At 37.2% G+C, this 17,711-nt stretch overlaps 1 long non-coding RNA gene across 1 annotated transcript in view; it reads right to left on the reverse strand.

The window, feature by feature from the left end:
• LOC148127748 (uncharacterized) overlaps window positions 1–16,464 on the reverse strand; it is a 133,301-nt gene extending 116,837 nt beyond the window's left edge. The window contains exon 1 of the long non-coding RNA XR_015741080.1: window positions 16,213–16,464. This is a non-coding gene — a long non-coding RNA (uncharacterized LOC148127748). The remainder of the gene's footprint in view (window positions 1–16,212) is intronic.
• Window positions 16,465–17,711: the final 1,247 nt, after the last annotated feature.

A 17,711-nucleotide genomic window follows, 5' to 3' on the forward strand; every position in this document is an offset into this window, starting at 1 on the left:
CTGGATGACTGAAAATCTTCATAAACATTCAAAGAGAATGCTGCTTATCTCCATTTAGAATGGAGGGTACCAGAGTCAATCAACATCTGGAAAATTTTCTGCTAACAATAGCAATCTGACAGGCAAACTTTCCATGCACAGAATATGTAGGGAAGTGACAAATGTATGAGATGTATCATCTGCAAAGTGAAGAGATTCAGTGTATGAAGAGAGTGCTTGCTGATTCATTTCTCTTAGTTTTCATTTAGTCAAGAATAACATCCTAGCACTCTGAAAGTAATTGTGAGATCACACAGATTTATTATCTTGTTATTTTTTTAAAAAAATAATGAGAATAAGCTATAAATAAAGTGAAGGTTACTGTAATTAACCAAAAGCTTCACTTGAATGAATTTAAATTTATTTGTTGCAAATGAACCAATATGCTCTGTTGATATAGAAGATGCCCCTTTCCATTATTTTTTAAGGAAATGGATTTCTTGCTGGGATAAATACTGCAATTGGAAATTTTAGATTAAAAATGATTTGGCTAAAACAGTGGGAAAGCAAAACAGTTTTTGCAGTCATTATAAACAGAAATATGGTAATAAGGATCAACTTTTAAATATTAAAATGAAACTATTTTTTCTATACATTATGGTTAGAGAAGTTGCTAAGGAGCCTGAGAGCAAACTTGGTTCTGATACAGAATAGTTAATTCCAAAATTGAAATCTTTTATTGTAGGAAAGTTATTCTAATGAATATTAATTTTAGTCAAGCTAAAATCATAAGGTTTAAGATCAGCAGTATAAATCACGTTTATATGAAATATAGTATACTACACCTTAATTTTTCCACACTTTCCCTAAAGTTACTTATTAGTTCCATCACAAAGCTACACTTTTTTTTGCAATATTCTTGTTTATCAAGAAAGAAAGACCCTAATTTAACCAGCCCACATGGGGGGATTAGTGAAATGACACTTCTCATTTCTATGACATTCAACTTATGGGGCAAGTGTGTGTGTGTGTATTTCTTAGCTATACATTTTGTTTGGTCCAATTAGAAAATTGAAACCAGAACTCAGTGGGAAAAAGAAAGGAAAAGTGCACACTAAACCAGACTCCAATTAAAGAGAAGCTGAGAACCATGAAATCAAGTCTTCTCATTAAAAAAAATATGGGTGATTTCTTCATAATTCTCAACATGCCTATCACTCTCCAGGAGGTATATGAAGAATTGAGAAGTTGGATTAGCCTACTTTCATTTGACCCACCTTTTTTTAAAGTTCAAAGATTAAATTTTTGTCCTGTTGCCTGGTGGTTTCTTGTAGCTACATGATGACATTCTTCCATAGGTAGGCCAGAAGAAGTCCCTTCTGCAGCTCCAGTTTATTGCCAGATATATACAGTGTATTAGGCAACCCTTGACCTGTGGTTCATTGTTTCAGAAATATTTCCTTACCTAAGATTTTCATACCCCCTTTGCATCCCCGTGTCTCTCTGTGACACTTGTAGCATCTCTCACACCTTCCTTTGCATTACCACAAATTTTCCACAACTCATGTGACACTTATGTGCTTTCTACACATCTTCCTGCCCTGCCCTTGTGGAGCCCTTCATATTCTTGTGCATTATCCCTGACCCACATGACACCTATTGTGCATCCCTGCATATCCACACATACTTTCTCCATCATGTGTGATCCCTATTGTGCATTCCCTTGTCCCCTTGTGTCCTATCTCCAACCCACACAGTGTCTCCCAAAAGCTGCCTCCCTCACTTGGCAGCAATCATTTGTTTGACTTTCTTGATGGGAAGCTGGCAGAAAGTGTTTAAGGTGCCAGTCATGTGACTTCGGCTGAATATGGTAGTGCAGTTTTATGGCAGTACTGGAAAAGCCACAACTCTGCCAAATTTCAGTCCCTGGGAATGATGGATTCTAGATTTTAGACACATTCTGTAAGTAGCACATTTTAGATATCTTTATTCAAAAATTCTTACTGTATAATGCCCTGTTCCACCCAATTAAAAGTTGCAAATAATCAAAACACAAATAGTTTCGGTAGTATAGTATAGTAGTATACAAAAAGATTTAGAACTTTGTTTTCTTCTGTCAGAAGTTTGGCTGTTTCATAAGAAGAGATCTCCATGCTTTGTCACTTTTATAAGCATTTGTTTCTTCAATTAAAAACAACTCTCAGAATTCTAGTATTCAATTGCAAATTACTAAGAACAAAGTAATCAATGGCCTTAAACCAAATCACTGTGTAATTTGGAATGCTCATTTGAAAAAAGAGCTCCAGGTTCATTTTTTCTTACCACTTATTTTTTCTTCCAATTTTCTAAACTAAGACTTAAATAACAGACTTTCCCTACTCTTGCAACAAATTTCATGGACCTCTATTAATTTCAAATAGTTTGTTAAAAGTCACACTTCCTTAACAAGCCTGATGTTAAGTTTTTCATACACTTTTTCTCATCTCATACTTTAATTTCATTTTAGGCTATTGATTTTTAAACATTCCCTTTTCAACTTTATTAATCAAAATGTGATTTTAGAATACTATTTTTAAAAAAGATTTTCGAATCCAAATCATAAGTGGGGTGCTAAAACAAATTAATATTTATCTAGTTAGCTTAGAAAGTCAGAAGGATACAGACCATAAAGCAACATAGAGTTCTTTTTTGTTTAGCAGACAGAGTTTGAAAACTTCTTTCATATTGAATGTCTTGCTTGTTTTTCTGGTTTATATCAATATTTTAATCTATAAGAGGCATAATATTAAAATCACACCTTTAATTAAATAAATTGCTTGTTCTTTACCAAAAAGCCACAACTTTGATGGAATGTGCAATAGTGAGAAACAGATTTGACAACACAGAACTTTCCAGAAGGAGATCCAGATTAAATACAATTCTGAAAGGGGAGAGGCGAAAAATTTTAGCAAAATTTTTATTTAAGGACAATTAAATAACTGAATGTGATTTGATTTTACTGTCTCATCTCTGGACTTGATATCTCCTATGTAATGAAGAGGCATGAGACTTGCCACTATCAAAATATTTTAGATTACTAAACCTATACCTGATACTTACTTGTTACAATGCAGTAGTAGAATTCCATATGAATTTGTCAAGATTCAACTGATTTGCAAGAGTCATATAGAGTCCTAAGATTTATATAGATTCTCAAAATTCCCATAGAATCCCATAAAATTACAGGATAACCTTATCTATTTTTTTTAACTGAGTAAATCTTCTTAGTAGATCACTGGGAAGTTGTAAAAACAATAGATGTTATTTTCAATGATTTGTCAAAAAAAATTCCACAATGTTTCAATTGATAAACTAATTAAGCATGAACTAGATGGCATTACAGCTAAGTAGTTATAATTGACTTGAAAATTGTACTCAGAGTATTCATAAATGGTATGGAGTCAAAATAGAGTGAGGAACTGAGTGAGGTGTCCCAATATTCAGTTCTAGCCCCTAAATTCTGCAATATTTTATTAATGATTTGGAGAAGGTGACATCATATTTTCAGATAATAGAAAAACTGTGTCAAATACTGTAGAAGACAGAAAATGGTATTGACTGGTGAGAGATATAGGATGAATATAATAGAAAGAAATTTATCAGGGACAAATGGAAAATTCTTCCGTAAGAAATCATATGTCATATGCACAATTATAGATTGGAAGATGTCTATTTTGACAGCAAAGTTTGTGAAAATGTTCTTGGAATAATTGCTGATCACAGGTGAAATATGAATCAACTGGAAAGACAAAGTAAAAACATTTGTCAGCAGCCTGAGCAGAAGAATGGTTTCCTAATCACAGGAAACATTATTATGCTTTATCCTGCATTGATCAGACCCACTTTGAGTTCGTAACAAGTTCTGGGCACTGCAGTAAAAGAAGAATTTGGAGAAACTGGAAGAGGCAAAGAAGATAATAAGCATGATCAGGAAAAAGCAAAGGTAAAGGTTTCTCCTGCCCAGTCAATTTCGATTCTTGGTGGTGGTGTTCAACTCCGTTTCTTAGCTGCTGAAGCCAGCGTTGTCTGAAAATACTTTTGAGGTCATATGGCCAGCATGGCTGTATGTCAAAGTCACATAGAATGCTGCTAACTTCCCATCAAAGTGGTGCCTATTTATCTACTAGCATTTGCATGCTTTTGAACTAGGTGGGCAGGAGCTATGGCAGATAACAGGAACTCATCATGCAGCACATGGGTCTTTAACCTGGGCTGTCACCATTCCAGCTGATAAGCTCACTATCAGGAGGAAAAACTAAAACACTTAGAACCTATGATGTATGAAGAGCAATTGAAGAAACTGTTAGAAGATATATTTTCAAATGCATTACTTACATGCAGAATGTTACCAATTTGATTTGCAATTTCTGTTTTTCAGTTGTTTTTCCAAAGAAGTCCCTTTTCTGAGGAACTCCAGAATAGCTTAAAAACACTTCCTTAGATAGCCTCCAGAGAGCCATAAAGCAGCTTTCACCTTTCAACTGCTTCATGACTTTGTTGGGCGATCCCAGTGCAGGTTTCACATTTGCCACAGAAGAAAGGAGAAACATGTAAATCTAGCTTTAGTTTCTAAGACTTAGCCTCTTAGTCTTTTTTTTTTTTTTTGATAAAAGAATCTAATTGGAAACACTGCCTAAATTTAAGAATCTGTGTTTTCCAAATTCCATGCCTCATGTTGAGAAATTTACAGTTTCTGGGAAATGGTATTGAATTGTTCTTTATAATAACATTTGTTATTTCGATTATGATAGAGAATTGCTACAAAACTCTTTGCAGATTCTAACTCCTTTATTTAATAGAAGAGATAAAAACTCTGAATGCACTTTTAATCTGCCTAGCAAGCAGAGATACTTTGCTGTATTGGCTGAATAGAAATAGTTTGGATTAACGCAGTATCCAGCTGTTCCCACTGTAAAAACCTTGAACTGAAATAAAAAATTATTGCATGCCACATTTTATCTCCTAGCATTAAAAAAGCATATTGTTTTACTGTCCTTTATATTAAGCAGGAATCATCAGGGGGAACCATCATTTCAAAGGGGATATATTGCTTCAGCTTCCAAGTCTATTGATTACTTTCCTAATTTTCTTTCCCAGCCTGTTAGAAAGAGGTATAACTGAATATTTTAACCTGAATATTGATGGATACATATTAAGGTATTTCCTAGATTTTAGAATAAATAAAAGTTAACACGACATCTTTGTCTAAGGAGTTTACTTCTTACTCTCCATTTGCTACAATTGCCTGATTTTTTTTCTTAGTTTCAGTGACTTTTTCCAATTGCCCATTTTTCCCCCTGGAAGTGATAAAATGGTGACCACCAGGAGATATCAAGTTTGTAGATCAGCAGCACCCAACCTTTCTGGCTTCACAGACTCGTGGTGGCAGTGGGGCGGGGGCAGCAGCAGCGCACATGGGGGTGAATAGCTCTACACAAGCAACCTATGTCTATGCATGCACAGATGAAGCTTTGTGCACTTGCTCACCGTTGGTGCAGCCTGTTACCCAACAGGCTACAGATCTGTACCGGTCTGCAACCCGAGAGTTGGGGATCCTTGTTGTAAGAAAGACCAAAAAATTGAAAGTTATTGCCAGGAAAATATATACACATACATTCATGTGGTCTCAAGAAATCAAGCTCATATTTATTTGTTCCAGTTCTTTGTATACTTTATTCCAGGGAGCAGCACTCCTTACTCAATTTCATAATCTTTGCCAGTTTTATTCTGAAGACAGAGAATTAACAAAGAGTAAGAAAGAGTACTCATTACAGAATGAGATCAGAGGTGGTATTCGGCAGGTTCTGACCAGTTCTGGAGAACTGGTAGCAGAGATTTTGAGTAGTTCAGAGAACCAGCAAATACCATCTCTAACTGGCCCTTCCCCCATCTATTCTCTACCTCCCAAGTCCCAGATGATCGCCTAGGTCTCCTTTTGTTGCCCTGCATAGGGGAACAGAGCTGGAAAGCAGGTCAGCCGAGTGGGGAGGGAATGGGATTTTGCAGTATCCTTCCCCTACCACGGCCACCAAGCCATGGCCTCCAAGCCACACCCACAGAACTGGTAGAACATTTTTTTTTGAATCTCACCACTGAATGAGATGATATCATTTCCAAGCTTTTCTGCACTGAATTTTTTTATACAAACATTATCGTTGTAAAACCTAGCTGTGATTACTACTTTCCTTTGCCTCCAAATCTCTTAAGTGCTGAAATTTCCTTCAGGCTGATTTGGTCAGCATACTTTTCTTGGATATTCCCATAACTGATGGACATTCCCATTCTCATTCCATGGCAGCAAACAACAAAAGGTAATCAGGAGAATAGATAGCTTTATTTATTTATATTTGTATTTCATGTCAATTGTCTTTTTAAAAACAGTTATACAATATTTATGATTGTATTTATGGTTCTTGCCTGTATTTCAAATATCACTATGACAGTTGATGCAGGGGAGGGGAGGGTGATAGATTTGAGATTGTTCAATGGGAACAATGGCAAGGAAAATGTATTTTTCCAGATCACTGAAACAAATGGATTTTGAATTTGGGAAAAATTGCTTACCATACTGTATATTTGAGTGGCATTTGTTTCATTTACAAGATCCATGTAAATAAACTCTGCGTGTGTTTGTGGATAGCGATTAAAATACTTTTTTTTCTTAGACACGTCATTGAAATTGTCACATTGAGTGACCATTGCTGGAAAGATCTTCACTCAGCAAAGTATGGATATATCAAAAATGACAGTTACATTAGTGTTCCAGAAATCTATTCCTATTATTTTCTCAAAAGTGCAGGAATAGCAAGATTTTTTCTCCTTCTGTAATAATATAAAATTGCTATGGCTATGCTAAATTCTGTGGGTTTTTTAAAAAGAAAAATAAAGCTAGCTGAATCTTCTGTTCCATTCACACATAATTTCATGTTCTGTTGTCTCACTTCAGATTGTCAAGTTGCAGAAATGAAGAAGCAATACAAGGTTCAATCTTAAAGGAGAAATGAAAACCCTTTCTAGACATTACTTTATTATTAGAAAAACTATTCCTTGGTCTTTGTTTTTAAGTTTTCTTCCAACAAATCACAACCACTTTTGCTAGCACTGCAGGATAAAAATAATACTCTGGGAATTCCCTGGATAAGACAATGAGAAGAACAATAGATGGGAACTAACAAAGGAGAGAAGCAAGCTAGAGCTAAGGAAAAAATGGCTAATGATGAGAACAATCAATTAGTGGAACAACCTGCCTTCAGAAGTTGTGGATGCTCTATCACCAGAGGCTTTCAAAAAGAAACTGGACAAACATTTATCTGAAATGGTATAGGATCCCCTGCTTGAGCAGGAGGTTGGACTAGGAAGACCTCCAAGGTCTCTTCCAATTCTACTATTCTTTGTTCTGTGTTTATAAAAGACTGGAACTTCTTATGGATTTTGATGAAAATGGGAAAATATGAATGGCTGATTTATGGATTAGCTGATTGAAAAAGGATTGAATATTGGAAGAAGGGAACTATATGTAATTTTAATTTAATTGTAGTTTTTTGAGAGACAATAAGTTTGTTTCGAACCAATTTAAAGGAGATGAAAGTTGTTTCTTTATAAATGCTTACTTTTTTCCTATCTGTATTATGTTTTTCAGTTTCAACTTTTCATTTTCTTCAGAGAGAGAGAGAGAGAGAGAGAAGGATGGATATTAGCTATAGACATATTGTGGAAAATTCTAAAAGCAGATATAACATTATTGATTGAAATGACTAGAAATCAATGTAGTGATTGTTAAAAGTTGGCTTGCTTTTATGAACAACTTTCATTAGGCAAACTTATCTATTTGGGGGATTGTTTTCCTTCTGGTTTATGGAAACGTTGTGATCAAAATATGTTCTAATTTTAACAAGCTCTTTGACAAACTACCTCAAATTTTATTAGCAAGCTATTAAATATGTGTTGAATAACAAAACTATTACCATGGTTACATACAAAGATGGTTCAAAAATTAGACCTAAAAATCATTTTTCAATAGTTTCTTGTCAAACTTGAAAAAGTTTGACAAGTGGGGCACAAGGGGCATAAAATTATCAAGGAAGAAGTAATACTCTTGAAGACAGAGACAACATTCAAATGATTTTGCTTGTTGAGAAAAGTAAGCTGAAATAACAGAATGAAATGTGAGAAATGCAAACTTATTCACTTAGGGAAAAGAAATCAACTGCAGAGGTATAGGATGAATGATGCCTGATTGGGTAACTCTACTTGTGAAAAATATCTTGGAATAGAAACTGATTGCAAACTGAACGTGAGTAAGAAGTATGATATGCCTATTGCCGAAAGAAAATGCAGATTCAAAATGCATCAACAAAAGTAGTTTCAAAATCACGAGAAAGAATTGTTCCTATTTTTTTTTTTGGTATTAATCTGATTCTGCTTAAGTATTATGTCCAGGTTTCACAGTGGGATTGGTTCAGAAAATGGATGTCCAAGCAGAGTCTGGGTTCCTGCAATGAGGTGGACATTGTATTCAGTGACCTAAATGGAATTTCAAACTTCAAAGTATTGGTGAAGTCTTAAGGTTTTATGACAACGCTCCTCATTTTATGTTTGTTCTTATTCAACTGCATTAATCATTTGGAAGCTCATTCGTCCAACATACAGGAATCTTTGGATTCCTTCCCAATCTCTTTTTGATACTATTGTTCTGAACTGTAAGGTTCTAAGAACGATATGACTGTCTCAGTATTCAGACTTCAAACCCATTAGAAGTATATTAAAAAAAAACTTGATTTCAACAATGATCTGTTCAGATTCTCCTATGCTCATCTTGCCTGTATGCTCATTGTCTACATATTTACTCTTTCTGCTGCCATTTTTAACTAGTTCTCATTTTTAACTGTGCCTCAGTATTTTTTTTTAACTAGTTCCAAGCTCAGTGCCTCATTTTCAATTGCTGGTGACTTTATCCGTGAACTTTTCTTGGAAACATTACTGATCAAGGATGTCTTTCCAGATTTGAATATAAGCCTATAGTCCTGGAATTCCCATGTGGTTCCCCCACCTAAAATCTATTGAAGATCTATCCTAGTTAAGCTATGCCCCTTCTTGTGCTAACAATAGTACAAACTATGCTGCCACTGCCCAAGGAGAAACAAGGAACTTCTCCTAGTGCAGACTCAGTCAACATACACAACTAATAGCAACTACAGTCCTGCTATAGCACCAAGGCAAAGATTCAGAGATCTTTAAAGATAACTTTACAAAGATCTCCACCAGAGTTTTATTATCACTCAGGAGTTTGCACCCATATCGGAATGTTGAACTCAGGTGATATGTTGGCCTTTCCCTTCCTGATGCTAAGTTATCCCCATGCACACCAAAGATTCAAAGAAATGATTGAGGGATGCTGGGATTGGATGCTGGTCCACATTCTTACTATGCTGATGGACTATGCTGAACACAGTGTTTCATTCGTAGATATGACTAAGATTCTACTTCCCAAATCTGAGATACTGGCTGCCTGAGCAAAACTGTTTGACACCAAAGAAGGCTATATACTATCCTGTACCTGCCAGCCTCTACTACAGTCTGTACAAGGAATGCTAAACCCTATATTGTATCATGTATAAGGCCTGACTGTGATACTGTCTTGATTGCATGGGAAGGCTCACTTACATGAAAATTACTATTATTGTCTTGCTGGCCTACATTCCATTGAGGGGGCTTCTTGGCATTGTCAGGCAAAAGTAAAAAGGTAGAAGTTTCCCCATCAAGTCATGTCTGATTCTAGGGTGCAGGGTTCATCTTCATTTCTTGGCCAAGTTAATCAGCATTGTCTGAAGACAATTTCCATGATCGTGTGGTCAGCATTGTTATATGTCAAAGGCATATGGTTACCTTCCCATTAAAGTGGTACCTATTAATCTACTCATGTTTGCATGCTTTTGAACTGCTATATATTTTATCCTGGCTGCTTCAGACCAAATCAAATAATAAATAAAGTTTTGGGAACATTCCATAAATAATGGGATGTCAAATTGGTTTTGGACTAAGCTCCTCCTGTCTTGGCAGTCAGTTTATATATATAGAATCCATGTGGAATCAAGCCTGACCATTTAATTTGAGGAGAGAGACTGTTCATATAATTTCATTAATTATTGTAGAGAGTAACAGCACTTCAATATATCTTAGATTATGATGTCCAGCCAGACACTATAAGTCATAAATAATTTTAATGACTGGATCCAGCCATTGTGGCTTGTTCAATTAATTGAGATTAGGAAAACTACAGCATGTAAATGTAATGGTTGAGGCACCAAGCTAGGAACCATGAGATTGTGAGTTCTAGTCCTGACTTAGTCATGAAGCCAGCTGGTCACCTTGGCACATCAATTTCTGTCAGCCCTAGGAAGCAAGTAAGGGCAATCCACTTCAGAAATCCTGCCAAGAAAACTACAGGGAATTATCCAGGCAGATACTAAAGAAAATACTCTTCTTCCAAGCATTTTCTTCAGCTTGCAAAATGAAACTGCTATGTATTTGTGTTCATCTGCTAAAAAGCAACTTATTACATTATAAAATCTGATTAGTGACACACCTGTCACCAAGCACAGTTTGTCTTTCTAAGGAATACTTATGTTACTTAGTTGAGATATAATGGTATTAGTCCCATAACAGGAGCAGAGGTTGATTATCTAATTCTTCAGTATTGTTTGGTGATGTTTGAGCAACTTTGTCAGACTCTGGAGGGAAAACTTGACCGTGCTTGCTACCAAGACAAGTTAATAGCTTTACACAAAATAGCAACTGAACAAAGTAGGAAAATATTGCTTCTTAGTAGATGTGTGGTGCAGTTTCCTCTGTTGTTACCTTATTTTTGCCTTATTTTTTTTTGAGCCCTGAAAAATTGGCTAGGCCGTCTTTTCGGGGGTGACTTAATTCCCCCCCTTGCATCCTTGGGTGGATGGGCGGCGACAGCTTGGATGTTCGGGAGACCTTCCGCCACCGTTGCTTCTCCCTTCTGCTGCCACAGTGTTAGAGCAATGCCACAGCGTTTGGCGCAGCCACGTGCAGCCAGTCAGGGCTCCTCCCTGCAACCGGAGCCCTGAGGAGACACTTGGCTTCAGGCGCTCCTGTCACCGCCTTCCCTTTGCCTTCGAAGGTAAAGCGAATTATTTTAAAAACCTCCGCTCATCCCACCAGGGCTGCGCGGGAGCCGTGCGGGTTGAACAGAGCTGGGAAAGTGAGCCACGGCTCGCTTTCCCAGCTCTGCCCAGCCCGCACGGCTCCGGCGCGGCCCTGGCGGGATGAGCGGAGGGCCCAGCGGGGAAGCACTCGCTGCCTTGGTGAGAGCTCTGCTGCCGGGCAGGAGGGCCAACCTGTCAGCTGCACTGGGTGCCCCAGGTGGAGCGCGAAGAGCTTCACCTGGGGCACTCAGGGCAGCTGGCAGGTGCGCCCTCCTTCGTGGCGGCAGAGCTCTCACCAAGGCAGCAAGCGCCTCCCTGCTGGGCCCTCTGCTCATCCCGCCAGGGCCATGCCAGAGCCATGTGGGCTGGGCAGGAAACATCCGCAGCTCACTTTCCCAGCTCTGCCCAGCAAAGGGAAGGCGGCGACAGGAGTGCCTGAAGCCAAGTGTCTCCTCAGGGCTCTGGTTGCAGGGAGGAGCCCTGACTGGCCGCACGTGGCTGCGCCAAATGCTGAGGCATTGCTCTATCACCATGGCAGCAAGGGAGAAGGGAAAGCAACGGTGGCGGAAGGTCTCCCGATATGAAGTGCCCTACCAACGCTGGCAGCACCATATCCGGGCATGCAACAAAGTCCTCCTGCCATTCCCTCCTGCCATTTCGCATGTTTAATATGGGCCTTAATTTGGGGGGAGGGGCTTAATTTGATTTTATGCCAATAAATCATGCTGGGGCTTCCTATTGGTGGAGGCCATATAGTTGGAGAATCACGGCATTAGATCATCCAAGCCCTCCAATGTTGGGCAGTTCCTGAGAAATTTCTTCACCACAAACAACTCTGGGCAACTTATAATATAAAAAGACAACTAAGCAGAAATATAAAACACAAAAACCAAACCAACAAAGATAAAACAAAGCAAGGTAAAACAAAGAAAACTCTATGATTGTCTTGTCTTTTATGAAGTTCACCCTTTGTATATCCTTTTCTGTATATGGGTGTGTGTGTGTGTGTGTGTGGAAATGATAGGAACACTAACTCTTTCCCCCATCCCAAATATTTGTTTGGCCTTAGTCTTTAAAAGCTACACATAAGGATTTTGTGACAAAGCCTATTTTGAATAATTATCCAACACCTTCCTCCTCCAGCTTCAGTCTGTTACTTCCTATTTTATCTTTAAAATAACATGCAGTAACATGGTATTAATGTATTTCACTACTTGTGTGCTTTGATTTTTAATTTAGGAATGCTACCCAGTGGCATTTATCAGCCACTTAAAAACCTGGACTTCAGTAAAAGTCCTTTCACTCTGAATAATTTGTTTTTCCCTGTTCTGCTAAGCTCATCCGGCCCAAATGTGTCTGTACAAAAATGAAATGCCAAAAGCTAAATGCAATATTTAAGGTAAAACCATCATCTGATCCAGGTGGGAAAAGAAACAATTATTTCTCTCTGCTTCATAACATAATCCTGTCTATGAAGTCTGAAATTAAGCTGGCATTCCCCCCTCCCATCCTTTCAATACTAGTGTCAAACTGCAGACTGATTGACCAGCAACCATTAACAGAATGGTTATGATTTTGGTTCTTAAGGGTTCCTTCCTGCTGTGCATGTGTCTTTGTTTCTGCATGTATGGGAATGCTTCGGCTTCTTTCTTTCAAAGATATACCAGCTTGCATTTTATCTCAGCTGAATTTCATTCTTTTTCTGCCCATCTTGCTAATTTCTAGTTTTTGTGTTCTTTTTCAGATCTCACTCATGTACATTGTACACCATAATCCACTGTCAGCACAATTCCTAAGGTGAAACTGTTTACTTTGTTATCTCCTTCTATTACTCCAATACATCTGTTTCAGGGAAAAACAGCTGATATTGAGCCATGCAGCTTCTTCAACCTTGGTAAAACTTTGTCCTCTACTACTGGCATTTGAAAACTGCTGTTCCACTAGTGCTGAGCTGAATTTTTTCTAGCAACTTGTCCAAGTTTCCTCCCCTACAAGAGGGACTTCTTTTTCCCTTCTATATCAGCCAGATGTTTAAAAATATTCCTTGGTGTTTTGTTCTGAAATATTGAAGGTGGCAGAGAGTAATACCATTGGACACTTTTCTATTATAACTTGGTCAATCATTTAAGACATCTTGGCTGTCCAGACTTTTCAGCCTAAAAAAGAACTTAGTGGGAGAATTCCTATATAGTGTCTATGGAAATTTTCAATCATCCAGATCATAGTTGTCTCAAAGGTGTTTTTTTTTTCCTTCAAAAGGCAACTGGGCTGTTTTTTTTTTCCTTGGGGAAGAAGAAAATGTTTCCCTTCTCATCCAAGAAGTTTCATCAGTTCTGATAGCAGTGGGAAGGATGGATGGATAGGTACAGATTGGATGATGAGGGAATGGAAGGATAGATTCTGTTAGGATGGGGCGGGGTGGTGGTGGAAGGATTGTATTTCTTTGCAGTCCATTTTTTGCAGTTCTTTGATGATTGCAAATAAATACAATCCTTCCACCACCACCCGCCCATCCCATCAAAACCTATCCTTCCATCATTACAACTGATGAAGCTTCTTGAATGAGAAGTGAAATTCTTCTCTCTCAAGGAAAAAAAAAATGAAGAGTCCAGTTGCCTTTTGAAGAAAAAATACCTTTGAGGTCCCTGTATAGTGTTTTCTTTATACCTTAACCGGAATGAGGGAAGCCAAGAACCTGCACACTGTTAGAGAGAGTGAACAGTGTAGCGAAGTATAGGATATAAACATAGCACCTGGTCACCTTGTAACTATACACCTGCTGCAACAACACATCATCCATGAAAATTTTCTGAAATTGTCTTTGACTTTGAAATAATATCCGTCTTCTCTTGGGTCAAATTGAATGGGAACTATTAGAAGTGCATAAGATTGTTTTTTCCCCCTGCCATATCCACATTGTTTCACTATATTTAAGAAATGCTATGCAGTTCTCTTTAGTTGGGCTCAGGCTGAGGCATCAAACATCTTCTGTTGCTAAGACAAAAATAAAGTGAAGTGTTGATCTATAGTTTACTGTGTTACATTGTAAGCCACTCTGAGGCTGCTTTGATGGGAGTGTGATATAGATGTTATATATGTAAATCTAAATAATTTTTAATTAGTTTCCAACTGCAATGAGTTCTCGGGTAAGTAGAGAAGAACAAATTCTATGGCTCCTGATGGATAAGTCCCCGCCTGTGTTATTTTGATCATTGTCATTTAATCTGATGAAAAATTAACACCTTTGGTTTCTCACATATTAATTGCATATTTGCAATTAATATTACTTATGAAGTTGCTAAGAAATGTGTGTATGTGCCCATTGTCAGGATTCTGGCAGTTACCCCAATTAAATCATGAGTCTCGAGCCAAACTTCCAAAACTTAAAAAAAATTATTGGAAGTTACGTGTCCAGCACTGTCTGGGTATAGCCGACTCTGAGACATATAATTCCCCCCTCCCTTTCTGTTGGCAACTCTAAAACAACCATAGAAATATTTTATGAATTGACACCCATTGCATCTCCAGTGATTTGAAGACTCCTTATCTTCCCTTACCAATGGAAAAAATCATAGGACTCCTGAGGACACTGAAAAACATAGACGCAGTTCCCTCCAAAGAAAAGAAAAAGAGAAAAGAGAAGAAAAAAGAAGAGAAGAAGAAAAGGGACACTTTTTTGAATGGACAGAAAAATAAATCCAAATATACCACCAATTTTGAAATAAATTCTAAAATAGCTTTGGAATGAAGAGAAGAAAAAGAAGCTAAATGAGAATGAAACAGAAAATAAGAAAAAAAGATTGCAGAAAATATGAAGACCATAATGGTATTCATTCTAACTAGCCTCTTTCAAGCATTATATAGTTATGTTCAGTAAATAAAAATTCAGATTGACAGCATACTTTATCTCACAACCTACATCTTTGTCAGTGCCTCATTATGAAGACTGTGGGTGGGCCAATGGATTTTATTTTTTCATTGAAATGCAGAATACAATGTTAAAAATGTCATTTGTTCCTCTATGATAAGTAAAAAAGAAAATGCAGTTATAAGATACAAAGAAAAAATTCTATAATTTTACTTAAGCAATTATTATTTCAACTATTTCATTTTTTTTTTTTTACACAGAATGCTTATAACAATTGTAGGGAAGTCGGGAGAAAGAAAGAAAGAAAGAAAGAAAGAAAGAAAGAAAGAAAGAAAGAAAGAAAGAAAGAAAGAAAGAAAGAAAGAAAGAAAGAAGAAAAGGAAGAAAGAAATATGGAGGAAGGAAGGGAGAGAGGGAGGAAGGAAGAAAGACATGATTGACATGTTTCAATATATCCACTGCAACTTTTTAATACATTAATACTACAGACTTTATATTGGTTGTGAATAATACTGTATTTATATTGTTTTGTTCTTATAGTGTGAGAGCAAATTGTGGCTCTTGTACATAATTAATGTAACATTGCTAAACTTGTGACCTGCATAAATTTCACCTGCCTCTGAAAGTGCACAGCTGGTATACTTCTAGATGGTACTGTGTGTTGTGTTACTACTAAACATACATTTACACATTGATGTTAAGAATCTTAATACATTGAGAACCAGTATGAAATAATGGATAGGATGTTGGAACAGGACTAAGGAGACTAAGATTCAACTTCATCTCTGCAAAGGAAACTCATGGAGTAATTTTATCAGTATTTTATACATGGTAGACTGCATGAAAGGAAGTTTTGTATACTGAATTGACCTCCTAGAAAGGAGATAGGAAAGAAATAATTGAATAAAAGCAATGCATTATTACATTCTTTAATTATAAAAACTTACGATTCTCATAACATAAATTATATACAATTATACAAATGATTGAGTAGTATGAACTACCATAGTAAATATGTAGTATGATCTACAATAGTGACTACATTAATACAACAAGAAAATATGTTAATGATATAGATTATATAATACATAAATAACACACACCAACATGCCAAATAAGATCATCACAGTAATTTTTTCAATCCAAACTTACCCATTCATAGAAATATCTCTGAATGGATCAAAACTACAAAACTTGTGCTCTTTTCTATTTCACCTAAAATACAGATGAACAGTTTTGTGTTTAATCCCTTTTGGATGAATTTCTTAACACATTTTTTTTTAGATTAGATTGTGCATTTTTAACTTTAATGAACAAAGTATTACAATCTTAGCAGTAGGAACACTTCTGAATTCCAGCTGGGAATTTAACAAGAGCACAAACTGCATTACCTACTAGAGTATAAGTCCCTCTTGGTGTCATTGTCCTCAGAAATAGATGCCACAACAAAGCAGCAGTGACTTAAGCTGATTTTTCGCTGCAGTCATCCATTAAATCTGCAGACTGACAAGTAGCCTCTCTCTTCTTTGGGGTTCTTCAGGATCATCAATGAACCTGCTGACCTTTTTGTGGCTATGAGGAAGGATGAGGATATTATGGGAGGGTCTGTCAAGAAAGCCAAGATGATGTGTTTCTTTGCAGTACTGCACAGGCTAAGAAATAAAAATCTAAAATCTACTGGCCTTGATCCAATTTTCTTTTTTGATAGCCAAAAATGTGGGAAATATATCACACTTATTCCCCATAGGGTAGGTTCTTCATAAAGTCTAATACAGGGATGTCAAACTCAATTTCATTGAGAGCTGCATCAGGGTTGTGTTAGAGCTCAGGGGGCCATGGGGGGTGGAGTAGTGTGACTGAGGTGGGCATGGCCAGGGTGGACATGGCCAAGGTGGGTATAGCCAGGCTCTGTTTTCGGCCATGACAGTCTCCAGCAGCCCTCTGACAGTGAACATGGAGTTCGAGGAGGCTGCATTCCGAGCTCTGTTTTTGCTGGCAGAGACACCATGGGCCAGTCCTGAAAAAAGTCCTGATACGTCACGTGATGCTGCCGTGGCGCTGCAAGATCTTAGCAGTTTAGTAAGTATTAAAATATTCCCAGATTACATTGTTTATAATGAATCATTAGATAGAAATTTAAAAAAATGCTTGAGGAGGAATCTTTCCTGGTCAGCATTGTTCCAACTTTGTGAGGACTGCAAGATCCTCCAAAATTTTTTGACTAAAACTTCACCACATTTGACAGAGAAATGCCAAGTTGGAGAGCAGCAGAAAATTAATGGAATTGTGTGCGTGCATATGTATGTCTGTGATATTTTACAATATTAATTTCCCAGAAGCACATTCATTTGAATTTAGTTCTCTTCTGGCTACATAAAGATTAGAACAAGAAACAATAGAATGGAAAAAAGAGACAAGGTGTACCCAAATTGACTAGTATCCTATTTTAATATTGGATATGTGTCAAATATTTTCTGTTAAAGTAGAAGCCAATGAGTCAGCTTAGAAACTGTGAGGCTGATTTAAGAGAACATCTAATTCTGTTCTTCAACAGAGGAAAATAGAGGGACTCAGGAGAAATAGCCAGGACAGCTGCTGTTGTTTCCTGCTAGCATCTGCTACTAAAGACGGTCAATCCACTCCGCTTAATG

Source organism: Pseudonaja textilis, chromosome 1, assembly GCF_049901715.1.
Source record: "Pseudonaja textilis isolate UNSWEBS1 chromosome 1, rPseTex1.2, whole genome shotgun sequence".
In the NCBI taxonomy this organism is placed as follows: Eukaryota; Metazoa; Chordata; class Lepidosauria; order Squamata; family Elapidae; genus Pseudonaja; species Pseudonaja textilis.